This window comes from Dermacentor silvarum, chromosome 5, assembly GCF_013339745.2.
Source record: "Dermacentor silvarum isolate Dsil-2018 chromosome 5, BIME_Dsil_1.4, whole genome shotgun sequence".
Taxonomy (NCBI): Eukaryota; Metazoa; Arthropoda; class Arachnida; order Ixodida; family Ixodidae; genus Dermacentor; species Dermacentor silvarum.
In genome coordinates, this window is record NC_051158.1 from 109,467,992 (window position 1) to 109,486,619 (window position 18,628).

The 18,628-nt window shown below is 46.5% G+C and overlaps 3 non-coding genes across 3 annotated transcripts; 1 reads left to right on the forward strand and 2 right to left on the reverse strand.

The window, feature by feature from the left end:
• Window positions 1-4,555: 4,555 nt before the first annotated feature.
• On the reverse strand, window positions 4,556-4,628 carry Trnaf-gaa (transfer RNA phenylalanine (anticodon GAA)). Its single transcript has one exon. It is a non-coding gene; the product is annotated as a tRNA-Phe (tRNA).
• Window positions 4,629-5,750: 1,122 nt separating this feature from the next.
• Window positions 5,751-5,823, reverse strand: Trnaf-gaa (transfer RNA phenylalanine (anticodon GAA)). The gene has a single exon. It is a non-coding gene; the product is annotated as a tRNA-Phe (tRNA).
• A 1,144-nt stretch (window positions 5,824-6,967) lies between these two features.
• On the forward strand, window positions 6,968-7,040 carry Trnaf-gaa (transfer RNA phenylalanine (anticodon GAA)). Its single transcript has one exon. It is a non-coding gene; the product is annotated as a tRNA-Phe (tRNA).
• Window positions 7,041-18,628: the final 11,588 nt, after the last annotated feature.

Here is an 18,628-nt window from a genome sequence, read left to right on the forward strand (position 1 = left end):
GGCCGCATCAAGGTCTGTTCGTTCTTGGAATTTCTTTTTTTTTATATCAGAGAGCTCGTTTGTTTAAATTTTTATTTTTACTGCAAGCTCAGGTGGTCAGTCAACATTCTTTTACGTTAAGTGATCAAGCGGTTGCGCGACGTATATAGCTGGAAGAAAACGTCACAACCTGCGGAACTCAGGCTAATGGCTCGTGCACCATTGATCGTGCAGCACTCCCCGACAAAAATTGGACGACAACGTTGCCTTGCCTCGTCCTTTGTACACCCCTGTAAAGTTGCCTCCTTCCGCGACTCTTTATCGCATTTATCGACTGAAACGAGAGCTTAAAGGGACTAGTAAATTATTCTTGTACAGTACCGAAAAGCGTTCTATTACAGCGTGACAAGTGAGTTGGTAAGCAGAAAGGAACGTACACACAAAAGGCGAGTGGCGACACCGCCTTGAAATTTCCGCACGTCACAGATTTCGACGTACGTCACATATTTACGACGTACGTCGCAGATTTCGACGGCATCTCGGGCAACGCCTTCCTGAAGATCCATGACGTCATGCTACCTGCCCCGACTGCCATAGAATCTAATGGCGGATGCCCCCGAGTAAGCCGCGGCGATTCTGACGTAAGCTCTTTCGTCATGCCCGGCTTGACAATGGAAATTTCGGGCCCCAGTAGTATGACGTCATAACGCAGAGTGCACAGTCCTTGTGCGATATAGGTATTTCTGGCTGGGGCCTATTTAATTTTGAATCGGTAAAGATAGACCACACCGCCCCCCCCCCCCCCCTCCCGTTCCCTCCGAAATTTCTGTGTACCAGAGATGCCCGGCACAAAACGACGTGCGACGATAACATCCGCTTGGGATGCGGAGAGAACAAAACGACGGAGACACCGAAGGTCATCACTCTGCAAGAGTTGCCGAACAGCTCTGAACAATGAATAAAATGGCGGGGAATTAAGCACGTTGCCTCGCAGAGGGAAGTGTACTTGGAAGGTGAATACTGCTTTGGAATGTGCGAGGAAATAAGCGAATAAAAAAAACTATTCTCGTTACTTCTGGGTCCCCCATTGTCCATGGGCGCCATAAGTGATTATGTTAATAAGTAGTGATGATGTTAACCTTCGCGCATTGTCGCGAAGGTTAACAACAAATTACATTAAAGAAATCGATATCACGTCAAAAGTATCGCCAGAGGACAGTGGCACTCGTAAAAAGCTATCACCGCCGCCATTAAAACCCTTTATTGACGAGTTTTGCGTACCAGGAGAATTTTTTTTTTTTGCTGAGTTTCAGTATTGAGTACGAAGTTCCCGGCTGAATGTCTTCGGCCAACACTGAGTGACAGGTAGCAAGCGTCATTTGTTGGTTTAGAGCAGGAACACTGGACGAGGCAGAATAATTTTGCCACGCGACTCGCTGTCCTTTGAAAGCGTGGTCAGAAGACATCCAGCTGCACTGGTGTCGCACATGCGATGTAAAGCAATGTAAAGCAAACGAAATGTACACCTATGGATCACACATGATGACAGCTGTCTATGCAAGTTGAAAACGAAGCCTTATTAGGTGGCTTGGAGTGAAGCCCACTTCCAATTTCCCGCCCCGGGGTCTTCCCCCTATTGCTGAAAAACACTTCCGCAAAATATTTTTTTTTCTTTTTGTCGATTATGCTTATTTTTGGTGTGTCTTCACACTTAGATAGAAAATAAAATTTGTTTCCTGGTTATTTATACGTCTTGTCCTTGAAGGGTTAAAGCCATCCATTCAAGCGGCAATGATTGCTATAGCCGTTGCAGCGGAAGCCGTGGATGATCGAGAAGCCAAAGAGGAAGGCGAGAACGGCATGCTGAAGAAGAAAGAGGCAACAAGACACAGAACAATGCAACGTTCCGTACACACGTACGGAGCGGAAAGGGTTCGGGAGGAGACAGATCACGCGAGACAGCGTGATTGACAGGCAGCCAATGTCGCGGTCGCGCCGTTGTGGTGAAAAGATGATCACTTCCGCACGACCCAGCCGACGCCACCTCCGACCTATAGAACAACCCGTCACCCGGAAGGACATCAAACACGGACGCTGCACATCACCACCCCCCTCCTCCCCTCTCTCTCATTCTCTTTCGTTCGTAATTTGATGGAAACCTGTCCTCAGTCGAACAGACCCCTTTCCATCCCGTATACGAGGCGCCTGACAAATCCTGTAGGTCACCTGGGACACCGCGCAAGTTCTCTTAACGTTGCGAGGCCGCTTGCGGAAGTTGATTCGGAAGGTGAGAAGGTTGGCGAAACGAGAAATTTTGCGCCTAACAATAAAAAGAAGAAGAAAAAAGACTGATAGCAAAATAGCGATCGCTTTGCTTAATTTATTCGCGCATACTCCAAGACAGCTCGAGTGAGTTAGTGTTGCGATTTTATTTGAAGCCCATGTGATGCATGGTGCATTTCGCCCAGGATTTAGGGGGCTTTATTTTTAGAGCTCTATCTGCCATTCTTCTTTTTAAATAAACTGCACATTCGTGTGTAGAGCTTATAACCTCAACACGGTTGTGTGTTGAAGCCAACACATAACACAAGTTATGTGTTAAAGACAACACAGCCTAGCATTGCGCCTTTCTGGCTGAAAAAGACAAAGTAAAGCCTTTTGATTTGGAACCATGTGGATGTGTTTGAATTAGCACTGATATCTTTTTTTTTCTTTTTTTTCAGGATGTGCAGTATACATAAAAATAGCCTCAACATCAAGGACTGTCAGGGTGAGACCGCCTATTAATGCTTTACAAGCAGAAAAATAATAGTTACGGCAGGAGCGGACGAAGTGCTATGTGTATATAAAAAGGTTAACGTAAGTGCAAAGGTAAACAGTAGAACGCAACTTTGGAAACGCACACAAAAAAAAAAAAAACTATGTAAGAATGTCAACTCAAGCATGTACACATTGCGAAAAAAACAACAACACTGTTAAGTAGCGTATAACTGAAATTTTAATTGACTAATGGTGGAATATTCCTTGAGGTATGAGTAATGAATTATATATTAACGTTGATGCCGGATTGGCTGTGATATTCCTGTAATTTGGTCTTGGTTTAATGTAGAAGAAACGTATAGCAATTGACTTGGGCCGGTTCACTGTCTGGGCCGGTTACTCCAAAGGATTCTAATGGATCTAAACATAACCAAGATTTTTTATTATAAGCGTCCTGGACAATACCGCGCACATCGTAAAATTCCTCATGCATTTTGAATCAGGTAGCAATACTAAAGGCCGTTGTGAGGGCAGGAGTGGCGTCCCTGCGTGTGTGTGTGTGTGGGTGGGGGGGGGGGGGGGGGGGGGGGGGCTGAAATAATTTGTCCGCGCATAAAATAGGACCGAACACTTGCCTTTTTGTCCTATCACATCAAAGTGCATTATAAGATCACTAAAACCGTTTGGTACACAAATACACCACATGCCACACCCCTTCGATATGTTATTATAGGAATAAAAAATAAAGAAACTTGTATTATATGCAGCATATTACGATAACCCATTTGCGCAGCCGTGGCAGGCATTTGTTCTTGGTGTGTTCTTGGTGCGTTCGAATGTAAGAAAGACGCCTCATGTGACGAGATTGTATACGTAGCAAAATTCACCTACCAAAGAACGTTCTAACTGCGTAGCAATGCTGCTGTAAGCTGCATTGTCCTGAAATATTTGCAGGCTATTGCAACTTGCACTCTCTTCGACAGCCGCTAAATAAAGTTGTGTGTTCCTGAGGCTTGGTGACGTAAGTACGTTTGTGCATTAGCACGGAAAGGGCGCATAGCATAAGTAACACAAAGCCAGACAAAGTTATTTAAATGGCAATAAATCTCGCGACAGTTAGCATGCATGCTTGTGCATTCCAGCAGGTGCGAGCGGCTTTATCAAGGCCGTTGCCGTGCAAAAACGGACAACCTAAACAAGGCAATATCGCTGAGGCAACACCTTGGGCCTCAGTGCCACAGCAAGCTGTCTTCCATATCACTATCGCTTATTTATAATGCCGAATCTCAAAGTTCGTGCGTATAATTTTGCATTTAAACGAGCGCGTTCGATCAGTATCACCACAGGCCAGCTTCGAAAGAAAATTAACCATCATTATAATTGATTGTTTGCATAAGCCGTAATGTTGCATTCCCTTTTGAATTTTATAATGAAAGAAGGAAAATGCACAAAATGCACATATATACTTAAATTCTCGCTGGCAGTTTACTCGAGGTTCGGCAAGCAAGACTGATGATAATAAGGTCCGAGAATCGCAGTTGCAAGCACTTTGACTGGATGCAATTGACGAAAACCGTTCTTTTGGCATTTTAACCGGTGGAGTACATAAGACAGCTGCGGCTGTAATTTGTACCAATTAATTTCATTTTCTTCGCCGTTTGGGTTCGTCATTGGCTTCGGATGCCGTTATTGCCCGTATCAACCGTTCGGCGCGACCAATGATAAGAAAAGAATACAAAATGAAATGAGTTACCTATAAGAAAGTGCGATTCGTGAATTGTAATAAAAAATGCACAAAAAAAAAATAACTGACTTCTGCCGAAACCCGGGATCGAACCAGGGACCTTTAGATCTTCAGTCTAACGCTCTCCCAACTGAGCTATTTCGGCACGACGCTAAACCCTGCTGTATAAGCATGCTAGCCGCAAGGGAGCCGGCACGAACGAAGCCGAGCCAGCACGTGTTTCTTCTTCGCGTCCGTTTGTGACGTCACAATGCCCTTGGGGCATTGGGGCCCAATGCCCTTGGGGCCGACGCAACCGCAGATGTCGGTCGGGGCACGGGGCGTCGCTTTGTGCACGATTCATAGAATCGTACGAGGCAGAATGTTTTGCTCGTTAGATACAAAGAGGCTTTGAGAGTCAACTCGGTGAACTTTGCTACAATGACGCTGCCGCATGGTAACAGTTATGGTGCGCTTAATAATTAAACACATACACAAGAACAAAACCACATGCTTGCCTCGACTTATGCCGACAGTGTACCGAATGGCATTATATTTAAACGGACACTACAGAGAAACCACATTCTTGAACTGGTTGGATATTCTTTAGGATTTTCATTTATTTGGCGCGAAATAACTCTGGTTAGTAGTGGATTATATCTCATTTTAATCGATATGGTATTTATTACTCCTCTTCGCGCGACTGGCCGGTTGTCGATTTAGCCTTTGGCACATAGACGCACCTGTGAAAGCATTATAATTTTGCACAAAATTGTACATGCTTATGTTTCCGTCCACGCAACTCTGACGTTTGTGGTCTTCAGCGCGTAGTACACGTAGTAAACAATTTATATTGCTCTGAATACTGTTCTTTTTAGATATTACTTAGATAGCTTCAAAATCTTTCTTTCTCACAGTTTTGTACCATTGAAATGGGGAGTGACCTACATACTCGTCTACGAGAATGGCTACACGAGGGTTTCGTAAATAAACTTCTTTTACATGTTATATGTTGATGGTACGTTGTATTAGTGTACTTACCCACTCCTGCCATGTCTGAAATCTGCGACATCAGTATATGTAAATATACTGATGTCATACAAGTCAGGGATGATGCAATTTCTCTTTTCTCGTATTCTGGCTGTTCTAGGTCACAAGAAGTCAATCAAGCTTCCCACGTTCAGTCAGTAGTTCACTTGGAATGTAATGCATTCCTGCCTGTACGCGAAAAAAGTGGAGGTGAAAAAATGACAAATAATAATAAAAATGCAGAAAAAAAATAGACTTGTGCCGAAACCCGGGATCGAACCAGGGACCTTTAGATCTTCAGTCTAACGCTCTCCCAACTGAGCTATTTCGGCACGGGCAGTGGCGCGCTTATCTGTGCATTCCGTACCTTCTTCTTCTTTTTTCTTTCTTACGCGGTATTTATTGCATCATGCGTACGCGAGACACTTGCGAGCACTAGCCAATACATCTCGCATTCATGACCTATAGAAAGGACCTATGAATCATGTTGCGCACATCATGCACAGTGAGCGCGACATGGGGCTATTTCTATTCTTTCTCTTAGAGCGCGACACAGAAGAAAAAGAAAGAAAGAAAAAAATGTGACTCGCAAAACAGCGAGCTAAATGTGTACAAAACTCATAGCCGTCAAAACTATGTATGTTGATCGAGCAGTGCATCTACGCAATGCAATGGCTCAAATTGAGCACTGCAGTTTACGCTTATTTTGTAACTGTTCTGCGTTTCTCTGCGCACTGTGTACTATAAAGGATTTTGTACTCTTGCTTTGGCCAATTAAACCCCAGCCTGCAGTGTCTTGCAAATAATGACAAAAAGAAAACTGTGACTATTGCTCGAAATGAACTCTTAAAGAAAGGCATTCTTTGTTGTAGCCTGACAACGCGTGACTGACACGCATATCTTAGACGAATTTTGAGGTAGGCTCGTTAAGTCGATCGAATACGTTGGGCCTCGGATTGGCAGTGCAGCAACGTGCAAGCCAATGGCGTAATTGCGTAATTAGGATGAAACGAAAATGAAGGACATCAAAATAACCCGAGTGGCTTAAAAACACCGTTTCTTTGAACACCGAGTAGATATCACCTTCACCCTGCGTGCATTTCTTTTTATTCTTATTGGTTTGTCCTTCAACGCTATCTACACTTCTTCAAGAGGCCCCAATGGATATCTCTACTACGATAACGCAGTCCGCGTGGCTAAAATTGTCCAGCATTTTGCGAGCGAGTGACGGCGTCGAGTTGATCGGGGGCCTCGACAGTGTCGCTACAGCGCTTTTGGAAACGGCATACGGCAGATCGCGACTTGCCAGCGCTCGTACTGCGACCAATCACGATAGCGAAGGGGTCCGCGACGCCCGCTTCAGGACAACAACAACAACAACAACAGCGTACACATGATGCAATAAATACCGTGTAAGAAAGAAAAAAAGAAGAAGGAGGAGGTACTGAATGCACAGATAAGCGCGCTACTGCCCGTGCCGAAATAGCTCAGTTGGGAGAGCGTTAGACTGAAGATCTAAAGGTCCCTGGTTCGATCCCGGGTTTCGGCAGTTTTTTTTTTTTCTGCATTTTTATTGTTATCATTTGTCATTTTTTCACCTCCACTTTGTTCGCGTACAGCAGCAACCTATATATACAGTGTGCACTAAAACGGAATGCTTTACCTGTACTCTTCTCCGAACGAGTGACACGTGGTCCGCAATATCAGCCGTTTTACGGAGACCTAACCTCTCCTCACCTTCATTGTGTGCCCACAGCTGTAGGCAAACATTTGTCGCCGCCAAGACTCTGCGACCGATTCATAAGCACGCAAGGTTCCACGATCGTCATCGTCATCAGCCCATATTTTACGACCGCTGCGGCGTGACAGTCTCTCCCGGTGATCCCCCACTCACCCTTGTCCTGCGTCACCCGACTCCATCCTATGTGATTCCTGATTTCATCGCACCAGCTAATACTACTGCCATCCTCGACTGCCTGATTTTCCTACCTCAAAGCAACACCTGTTCGGACAGTGAGCCGTTTGAAGAATGAATGCATGAATGAATTAATGATTAAATTGATAGATGGGTCATTAGCCTAAATGGGGTAGGAGTATAAATAAATAAATAAATAAATAAATAAATAAATAAATAAATAAATAAATAAATAAATAAATAAATAATGGTGACAAAGAAGGTGGGAGAGGTAAGTAAAGTTAATCTCTGCATGCCCCTTCACTTGGCACTCATTTTGTCCCATTAATAGATCACCGGTGATCTGTTAACGACGTGCCCAATCGCACTGCTACCTTATTAATGTTGCCAACAATATCAGCAACAGTCCCGCCCCTTCGTCTGCTATCTCCAGTCGAGACCGCTGTCACCCTGTCTCTTACGTCTCGTACTTAGGGACGCTGGAAAGGAACCCTAAATCAGTCTGCATATATCAATCCTTGAAAACTCAATTTCCTTAAATTTCTCGGTAAGAAGTGGATTACAAAAAAGAAAAGAAAATAAAGTCTAAACTTGTTTTTTTTTTTACTTCGGTAACTACAGCGCCCGGTACGTCAGTGTGACGTCGTGGATTCCATGGTATTTTAATCGTATTGTACTGAATCGTACTGAATGTTATTGAAACTATCCAAGTTCAGTCTCGGACTCCTCTAAAAAACAACGCAGTCAGTCTTTAACCGCAAAAAAAAAAAAAAAAAAAAATTAACCGGGCCATAGAAGATGCCGTCGGAATTCAACGGCTTCACGTGGATTTTGACGGCATGGAGGGGGCGTCGCCTCTCGTCTTTGGTTTTTGCGGCTTTGCTGTCTTATCGAGTTTTTTTCACACGGAAGAGTGACCCTTTTTTTTTTGTATCGCACTTGACTAATACAGATCAAATTGGTTTGCTCTTCATTGTCCCTTCAACGATTGATTAATTCCGCGTATTACTTTTCGTGGTACCACTCTTTGCGCGGTATACTTATTTTCTCTGGATTCTTTGCTGCCTTCAAAATTTCAGCCCCGCATGCAAGCACAACTGAAATACACCGATTCTGCACATTGTGGCCATTTCCCAGGAACTTCTTCATCGTCTACACATGATCATCATCACATTGAGTTCTTCGTCTTCATCGCTTGTGGGGACTCGCCTTCAGATTGATCTGTGCCTTGATTTCGTGTGATCGGTCGGCCACGTCTTCGGGGCATCTTAAAGGTCGCGTTAACTACTACGTCGCACTATTTATCTTCAAGAGCCTCCCACGACTGTATAATGACTTCCATAGAGGCTTTAATCCGCTTTAATTCACCCCTCTAGACGCCCGGAGATTTCCTTCGCGCGATCCGGTTGTTCTGCGACTGCTTGGCTTAGAGATGAATGCACTCGTGCCAAACACAATTTTTTTTCCGGCTTGCCAGGCTGTAAATAAAAATAAAATAAAATAAAATAAAATACGGCTCTAACATCAGTTAGTTTCATTGAATAATTTCATCCCACCTGTTTAACCGCCGGCTTCTTGGCCAATCCCCCGTGGTGGGTATGCGCCATGGCATAGGAAGCAAGCAAGCAAGCAAATGACCCAGTCTATCTCAGTCTGTATAGTCTGCCAAAATTGTTTTCGGAGATCGTGCAGGATTCGTAGTTGACTTTTCAAGTACAAGCGGGTAAAACGAGACTTCGGCGTAACAAAACACCCTAGCACTTTTCAACGCAGCGGAGGTCGTACGTGTATATAGGACGAAACCGAAACCGTTTATAACACGAAAGCGGGAGCTGCAAATTACCGCACCAAATTGCCGCTCAACGCGTTTGACCCGAATTAGGTTGCCAGTTTATTTCGTGTTTACTGCTTTCTATCGGGCAACGTGCACGAGGGACGAGGCGAGGAAATTAAAGAATTAAAACACACGCGCACGAGAAGAGTATATAGTTTTTTTTTTTTTTTTTTTTTTTTTTGAACAGAGAAATAAGGGGAGAGACGAAAGGCGGGTCGCGAGGCGGGCGTCTAATTTCGAGAACGCTTACACACGCCGCCGTCAAGTCGCCACTCCGCCCAACCTCTTCTGGCAGAAGCTTGGGGAATAAAAGCTCGATACCGGTCGTCACGCCGCTAACATTACGGGCGCGCGCGCTCTCTCTCTCTTTTTAGCGGCGTCTTGGCCCATGCTGCGATGCCGAGTTCATTTTGGCCGTTCTCAATTTCACGGGTGTGTAATTGGCAGCGGGCACACCACCGCGAGAGGGTGGCACTTCTTAGTGTGCCGGGGGTGGAGGTCGCCCTGTAACGAGAGCCGGCAATTACGCCAGAACAGCGGGGTGCCCCCGCCAACCGTGTAGACCCCCAACAACCGCCCGCCACCCCAGGAAGACCCCCACTCCCGACCCGTGCACACTCGTGTCGCGCCAACCTCCCGCGTGGCGGCGTGACCTCCGCTGCCACTCGGGTACAGGCAGCGGCCCCGTGCGAGCCCGCACGGTACGTATAAACTGAAGCGAGTAGCGAACGGTGGTAGCACGGAGACGTTCTTCGGTAGGAGAAATACACGCTATGTAGCACAAGCTCCACGTTAGAATAACTAATGGCGACAGCGTCTAACGCAAAAGGAGTGAAAGACTACGTTGACACTTCTTTTCCCCTTACCTTACTGTTTGCCGTTCCGGTAAGCAATATCTGCCAAGTAACTTTTGAAGATTTGTACCTGTTTATTAACCTCGCCTTCCGAGGAAATCCACACCGCTATAGAGTGTAGATATTTTTATTTTGTGTTCTAAGTAAAGCGTGACGGCAGCGCGCTACTTGTGGTATATATACTCTGGGGAAGCAAACGCACGTGACTAAAACGCTAACTAAGAACTGTATAAGATATAGTCTAAACGTTGCCAGTCAGTATAGTAGTTGGAAGTTCCGCATAGCCGCTAATAACTATGGTGAGTGTTAGATTTTAGGGAGTTTAAGGTTTTACGTGCCCATTGTTGGAGGATACAACCATTCTATACAACCATTTTTCTCTCTCACGTCGCTGCAGGCAGCGAGGCAGTGGTGGGAGGGGGAGTTGCATGCAGCAACGCTGTGTGTACTTTCCCAAACTCCGTTCGTTAGCAATCCTTTTCCGTCGGCTGCCGGGGTGGTGAAAAGAAGCGCTAACGTTTGTCGGAAAACTCGGTAACACGCACGTGTAAGCAGGTGAACTCGGTCGACGGGAAAGCATGCCGCGCACGCAGATACCACTGGCGGCTGTAGCGCGTTGGTTTAGTAGACATACACGCGTTCGGGACGGCCCGCTCCGCACCAGCGTCGCGCGAGAAAACCACGCTTGCTCGCTCAAACCTCGGTTCGGAACGCTGAGAGCGAACGACTCGAGCGTGAAACCGCTTGGCATGCGCCCTGGTCTATATATAGCCAATCGCCGGCGCCGCGGCTCCAGTGACCGGACAAACGACGTCCACTCAACCGTGCAGGATGCCGCGAACTTTACGCACAAAATTTTGTGCGTGCCTCATATATGAAGAAAGTCGACAGTGAAGCCAGGGATAGCATGGGTGAAAACTAATTGCTCATTTTATTGCGATAGCAATTATATGGACACCTCAGGCGCATTTTGCCGTCGCCGTGATGCTCCGTATAAAGTCCATGGGCGATAACACCGCCGCCGCGCGCCGTACGCTGCATGTGCCAGTGAAAGCACGCGAGGGGAGCCATTTGAAGTGTGGGAATATTATAGAAAAGGGAAACGAAAGGTGGAGGCGAGGGTTGGGAGCCGTACCATCATCTATGCTATATGTCATTGCCTCCGAGATTGCGCGCGATCTCGGAGGCCACGCTTTCACTGCTGAGCTTGGCGCTGGCTAACATTGCCAGGGCTCTATTTGGTACACATGCACGGATGCAATAGGTTTGCACAGAAGCGAGCACTCCTGAAACAATTAAGTGTAAGATAAAGGATGTTCGCATGAATCCAGACAGCAGTTGCCTGCCTGGTTCCTTCCTCTTTACTTCCTATACTTCACATGTCCATATTTAATATTATTAACGATAGCGTAAACAAAATAGTTCGCGCAGCGTCTGCGGCGGGTTCATTCATGCGTCAAGCCGAATGGTGGGCCAGTTTTTCGTCTCAAGTCCGTAGTTATTTCGCGTCCCTTGGCGTGTGCGCAGCAGTGGTGGATAAGCAAGTGCGGTCGCCTAAGTGCAAGCGCGTGTGCGTGCGGGCGCGTTTTCATCGTGCATGATCGGCTCGCTGAAACGAGCTCACTGGCGCGAAGGAACGAGAAAAACGAAACAATGGCCAGTTTTTATCTCTCGCTCGGCAATCCGCACGCTCGACGTGTTCGGGAATACGTTCATTTTTTTTTATTTCAGACAATGTCTGTGTTAACGAGTTAGCCCCATTTTTTCCGTATCGGATGTGTTTCTATAGCCTTTTTTCGTGGGCCGATCTCGATCGTAGTGTCTATAAATGTGGGCAGTTATGTGTGCTACTGTGTAAACACCCCTGGTACCACTGGTCACCGTTAGTGATGACCCGTATATGCGACCGGCCGTTCTAGGCACTTTGCGTGTATTAGCGGGCATCCTTCATGCTTGGTAAAACACTTTTATGTAGCACGTATTGAGCAAAAGAAAGCTCTTTCGGGAGCTTCTCATGTCGCTCAACAATTTTCTCATTGACACTGTTCATCTAAAGATAATAATTGAGAATTTGGTGAAAAATTAAGACTGATTACCCAATTAGGCGGAATGCAAAAAATAATAATCTGAGTATCCCCAAGCAACGGCAAACAACGTTACCTTGGTTCTGTCGAGCTATACGTGGCATTTGCATGTTTTAAAATCTTGTTGCATCGACTTCAATTGGAGATTGAATCGCCTTCCGACGTCTTTTTTTAAATTATTACTAGTAATCCTTCACTTTTTATTCTTTTTCTTCAAGGCGAAGGATTCTGCGTCTCTTTGTGGTTGTGCCCCTGACATCATGGTCATTAAGAATTCAAAACACGTGGCCTTATTTTTCTTAATATTGACGAAGCGTTCGTGAATGCTATAGCGATGATCCCCGACCGAAAGCAAATCGCGATGCGCGGCGCATATATTGGACGTGCTGTGAACTCGTTCCGCGAACGAGTTCGTGTGTTTCAACAATATTTAGTAATCCAAGCGCAAGTATACTTTGAGTTGTCTCACGCATATGGCGCGCGTAGTTATTGCATTGTTCTTGCTCATATTGATCCCTTGACCCGTGGCTCCGATATGTCTCGCCTTCAATTTTTTTAAGGACGGCTACATAAACGCAAAAAACTTTGTCTATCACTCGATTCAACCGCCCGGCGAAAACCATTTCAACCGCCCGGCGAAAACCAACCAAGCTATAGCACTCCATGGTGCTACGGGGTCATACACGTCAACATTATACAGCACAAAGGAAACCTCCGGCCTATTTGAAGCAAAACATATGTACACATAACCGTGGTCCGCAGCGTTCATTTAATTAAGAATACACATTGGACTGCTTTTTACGTTAGTAAATGAGAAATCAAAGCGTTAGACATGGTGTCGAAGAGACGCTACGCGTTGAAAACAAGGCGACTGAAACCGCGGCTCTGTAGTCGGCTTTAAGCCAACAGCAATAAAAGGTGCCAACAGATGGCGCGAGAGCAGGATGAACGCGGGAAAATTGAATTGAATTTAGCAAAACCTCCATTGCATCCATCATGGAAGGAGTGAGAGGGGAGGTGAAGAGCGTGAGGGGTGGGAGGAGGGGAGAAGAGAGGGTGTAAAGTATCAGGGGGGCGGCAGAACACTATTGTCTTTCGACGTCATTTGCAGCGAAGCAAGCAGATATGCGGCCAATTTTTTTTCTTTATACCTTCGAGAAGCATCATTGTCACCTTAGGCCACGTGACATCGCTGCGCCGACATCTCGCAGTGCGCAACCGCTTAAAGTTTCCTTACGCAGTGATGGAAGCGATATTTTACTTTTTGGAGCAGATTTCGGAGCAGATAGATTCGTGGAGCAGATAGATGCGTGGAGCATCTATCCGAGCAGATGGCAAAATATGCCAGACTACTACTGGAGTTAAAAAAGCATCACCGAAGCTTCTCATCAATATTAATATTTATTATGAAACCTAATGCACGTACAATAATCAACGCAAATTGCAAGAAACAAACAATTACGGAGATGGATGGTTATCGAACGCGCAGTGAAATGAGCTGTATAGTTAAAATGCTAGTACTTGTGGCAGAAATGGGGTCGAGCCGATCAAGCTGAGCACCACATTATAAAAGTAACCACAACCACATATAACCGTTGCCAAAGCAGCATTTGGTAATCGGTATGAGATCGAAATTCCCAGCGCCGTGTCGGAGCAGTTACTACCAAAAATGAGAGTTTGGAGCAGCATCTATAGGAGCATTTCTCTCTTGGAGCACTTTGGAGTGCTTGGAGCAGCACTTCCATCACTGCTTTACGCGTCCGCATAGCTTGCGAATAATGTAGTGCATAAACAATAGGTCATTGGATGATAATAAAGTTGTGACCGGTGTAATCCAACGTGCGCGTTAGTGGAGCACCCAACATTTCTTCGTGTGCATTTGATCTGTATGACGTTTCAATTTTATTTTCTCCTCGCGTCTTCGTTCACTGTGCCTTCCTTTATCATTATTTTTAATCTCCCCTGTGTTCTTCACTCACTATATTCTTTTTGTACGTACTTGTTTCCTTCTAGAGGAAGCAGCTGTTGTGCCCCTCATGGCGGCAGGTGCCAACCACCTCATTTCTTTCCACCCGCTCTGATCATTTTATGCCTCGAAGCACAACAACAATAATCGTAATTACACCTCTACGATCTGTTTTTTTATAGCTGGTTTATCGTATAAGTAGACGGTATAGCAAGATGAAGTCGGGTCAACTTAGAGGCTGGCGTTTCAAAAGAAGCACAGATAAGGGGCGAAGCATCTCCGGAAATTACCCCATATGAGTGACGCATAATCTACGCAGTTGGTTTAATTATTATATATAGGTTGGTTACGATGAAAGATCCACCACTGCGTATAAAGATATTCCGAATCCGTGCTGCACTTGACAAGCGCTTAACTTGGTCGCATTAATGTATGATGTTGTTACGGTACTATTCCTCAAAAGGAGCGCCCATGAAGAAGACGCTTGTCATCTGGCGCGCGCTATCGACCATATGGTTCAGCGATTCATCGCCTTGTAAATATATTGTAAATACGTTTTTCTGTAGTGTTTGCCTCCCCGTAGTATCTTGGTGGAGTTGCGCTATCAATTATTTAGTGTGCGCACATTTAGGCGTACTTTAAGAAACAGCAGGGACGTGGCCAAAATTAAGGAACCTCAAGTGCCCAGTCGTGTCAGGAGCGCGGTCACACGTATACCCGAAGTTGATCGGTGAATTTGCAGACGCAAAAAAAAAAAAAAAAAAAAAAACGCAGCGCGTGCTACTGAAAACTGTTCCCTCCTCCCGGTAGGCTGTGTGTGACGGCGCTGCGGTCGGCGCCGCGCGAAGCTTCAGTTCTGATTTGCAATACATGGAGGGATTTCCCCCTTGAGCCGCTTCGCGCCGCCACTTTCCGATAAAAAAAAAACGCGCCCGCGCGGTGGACCTCTACGTCGGCGAGCCGCCCTAACCGAAAGAGGTGGCTTCCTTCACGAAACATTTAGATAGATGCGTGGATAACATGCCTCGAATTAGGCAAGCCACGCTGAGGTCGTGACCTCGGTCGCTCGCTGGCCATCTCGGAGGGCGCCAAAAAGGGGCGGACCACTCCTAACTCGGGACATTGCCGCGGGGCCAATTTGGGGTAGCTGAGTGCCCGGCGGGGGGGAGGGGGAGGGAGACCCTATACCCGCACAGTTTTGGTGGCGGCGTTATAAAATTATCGACGCGCACCGGCCAACACCTCCCAGCGTGGCAGCTAATGGCGATGCCTCGCGCTTCCCACGGCTCCGTAATTCGACCCAATCGCCGCGTATGCCCTTTTCTTTCTTTCTTTTTATCTCTCGTTTTTCATTTATCTGTTATCTACGTGCCTACGAGATGATGACTGCTTCTGTGCGCGCTCCTCGATTTCCTGCACTGCAGCTGCTGCCAAACGGCTCATCACTTTCACGCCTCGCTCTTTCGTGCGCGAGCTTCTTACTTTTTTTTTCGTTTCGAGTATACGTGTATGTATGTATATATATATATATATATATATATATATATATATATATATATCGTGGCTCCTGCACGCCCGCTTGCCTCGCCTCTCCTTCGACGTTTGAGTCTTCGAACATTTTTGACCCCCTGGCGGCGGGATCAAATGACCGAACCGGCCCTCGCCCTTTCCCGGTCGCGGTCCATCCTCTTTGACCCAGCCTGCGGAGGGGGGTAATTATTGCGAAACACGAGTCGGCGGAGGGCCTCACCGACAGAGCGGGCATTCGCGTCGCGTCTTCCTTTTCCATCTATCCATCAGTGTGCAACTACAGTACAAGGGGCCCATTACGTCATCGTCGGTATATACACGGTTTGGAGGAAGCGTCGATGTCGCCACCGTTGAAGGGACCGATGAAGGGAAACATTAAGTCAGTTTAAAGACTCATCCAGTATCGATTAAAGACCCTGTGTTTGTTAATTTAGTCGTCAGAGGTCGATAATACAGTAGAAAAAGTAGGATCAATGCTTCCCCCCCCTTTTTTACTACAATTAGCTTCGCAACTAGCTTTCATTTCTCAATTAGCCCAGCATTTACATTAGCGGAGCAAAGTCGATCGTTCAGCTGTAACCAAACTCCATCTGGCTCGCCCTACTCGCAGAGGTGACAAGCAAGTGCACTACGGTTTTGTGGGCGCGGAACTTGTTTGTAATTCTTAGATTATCGATCACCGACCACATTTTGCGTTCGGCGGCGAACGGTCCCTGGAACTCGATTGCGCGAGGATTGCCCTTTGCATCGGCGCCTTTGCGTCGGCCGAGAAAGTAAAAGCGCGCGGAACAGACAATGAAAGCTGTTCGCTTTAAACATGGCGACGTGTTCCAACAGTTGCCATGTACTATATATGCATCGTGGGGACTTCTGTCCACCTTAAAGACATAGTATAATGTCTTGCTCCGTGCTCTCCTCCCCATCTTTCATTCCCCCTCATCCCGACCGCTCCCGTGTGTAGGGTAGCAAACCGGTTGTGCTGAACTGGTTAACGTCCCTGCCTTTCCTTCTCCACTCTTTCCTTCCTTCCTTGCTCCGTGTCACGAATTCATAATTTTTTTTTTAGCGTTCGGTATTTTGACCCCTACGAGAAGCTTTATTTTTTCTTCCCTATATATAAACTTGCAGCTCGCCTTAGCTTGCTTATACACGCCAGCGCGTCTTTAAACCCACTTACGTACGTAAACCCACTTACGTACGTTCGTGTAAACTTTGAGAAATATGACGGGGTTGAACGACGGTGCAAGAGGGGTTCGCATGCTCTTTTATGCTCCTACATTATACACATAGCACAGACTACAGAACAAAATATTCATGTTTCAATAGGTGGAAAGTAGCATGGCCAACACACAGCTCATAATATAACAGTGTATACGTGACACCTTATTCGCATATTTACGAAACACTCATAGTTAGAGGCTGCGATAACATACTCATTACAGCACTTGGCAGACAAAATAACCTCGCACCATGATGTTCACTTGAAAGCATTTTGACCTATTCATTTTGCTGCCTGCAGTGTGCTCAGTAATTGTGTTCGCGCGATTGAACAAATTCCGAGCAGCGTTTATTCCCGTTCACCGTAAAATAATTTACGCCCTTAAAGGTGAATATGGGTGTAAAAGAAGGAGGATAAAACATTTATTAAATTAAATGGAAAGACACGAGTGATGGTAGCTTTTGCTTCTCCTTGATTCCGTGTCAGGGAAGTAAGGAGACCCATCAGTCCAGCACTCCTACGACTGTCGCAGCCCCCCCCCCCCTCCCCCCCTTTTTTTTTTTCGCGTATACAGCGCTGCGCTTTCATCGAAACGGCGGGACACAGCGTGCCAGGTGCAGCAGCGTCCAGATGCACGATAGCGAACAGTCTGCAGTCACACCTTAGTTTTGTCTACAAAGTCCCTGCGCTAGCTAATGTGAAACTTAATCTGAAGCTTTTTTTTTTTTTTTTTTTAATTGAGGCCCCTGGTAAGCGACAATCCTAAGTGTGGTATGGTGTTCTATAACATGCCAGAATAATGATTCAATACGGAGATTTAGAAATATTGGAGCTGGGCAGGACGCTGACGGCCTGGTGTGCAAAGGGACGCAAGCGGGGGTTCGAAATTTTCCATTACGGCGAGCCCTCGTGTCAAAAAAAAAATAATATTTCCGCTGAAAGTTTTCGTAAAAGCGGGTGCCAGCCATGGTGGACATATCATTAGCGAAGACGGTCAGCCAATCGCAAGCAACACCTACTAGAAATGCGGTTTTTCTACTACGGTCGCCTTTGATGCGACGTTCGTTCGCTTCGTAGAGCGGCACCGAAGTCGCTTCCAGCTCGAAGATCGCACGAAAAATTACGACCGCATAGCTTTCTCCGCTGTCGGTTTAGTTCGCGGAGCGTTCCCAAATTAGAGACAACCGCGCACCCCACGCATCGCGTAGTGAGCACCTCGTTTTGCTCGGGGATGTTGTCTTTCTCTCTCCCTTTTGTGGGCGGCACACAAGAGAAAAGAAAGGGTGGCCCGTTTGAAGCGCGCGCGGCCGACGCGTTTGAATGCACGTGACGCGAAGAGGCGGTGGCTGCAAAGCAAGTGGGCGGGGCCCGGCACGGCCGGCGCGAGCCCGAGTCGAGCGGGAGATGCTCGCTCTCAAAAAACAGAAAAACAAAAACAACATAACATCTGTCCGTTGGAACGACATGGCGCCGGGGTGGGGGGTAGTGGCATCGACGTCAACTATGGGATTTGAGGCGTTGCTGCTGTGCTGTTGCAGGCTCTGCAGCACCAGCGCAGATTCGGAGCACTTCCGGTATGTGCAGCAACATTTCCTGCTCTTTTCGGAACAAGGCTGTTCCAATGGCAGATTGGGAGCATTCGCGGAAGTGATATCACTCCACGGAGCAACGTACCGCAACTGCTCTGCTAAAATCGGCGGCGCGAACCGGAACTCTCGGCTGACGCATTTTCCGT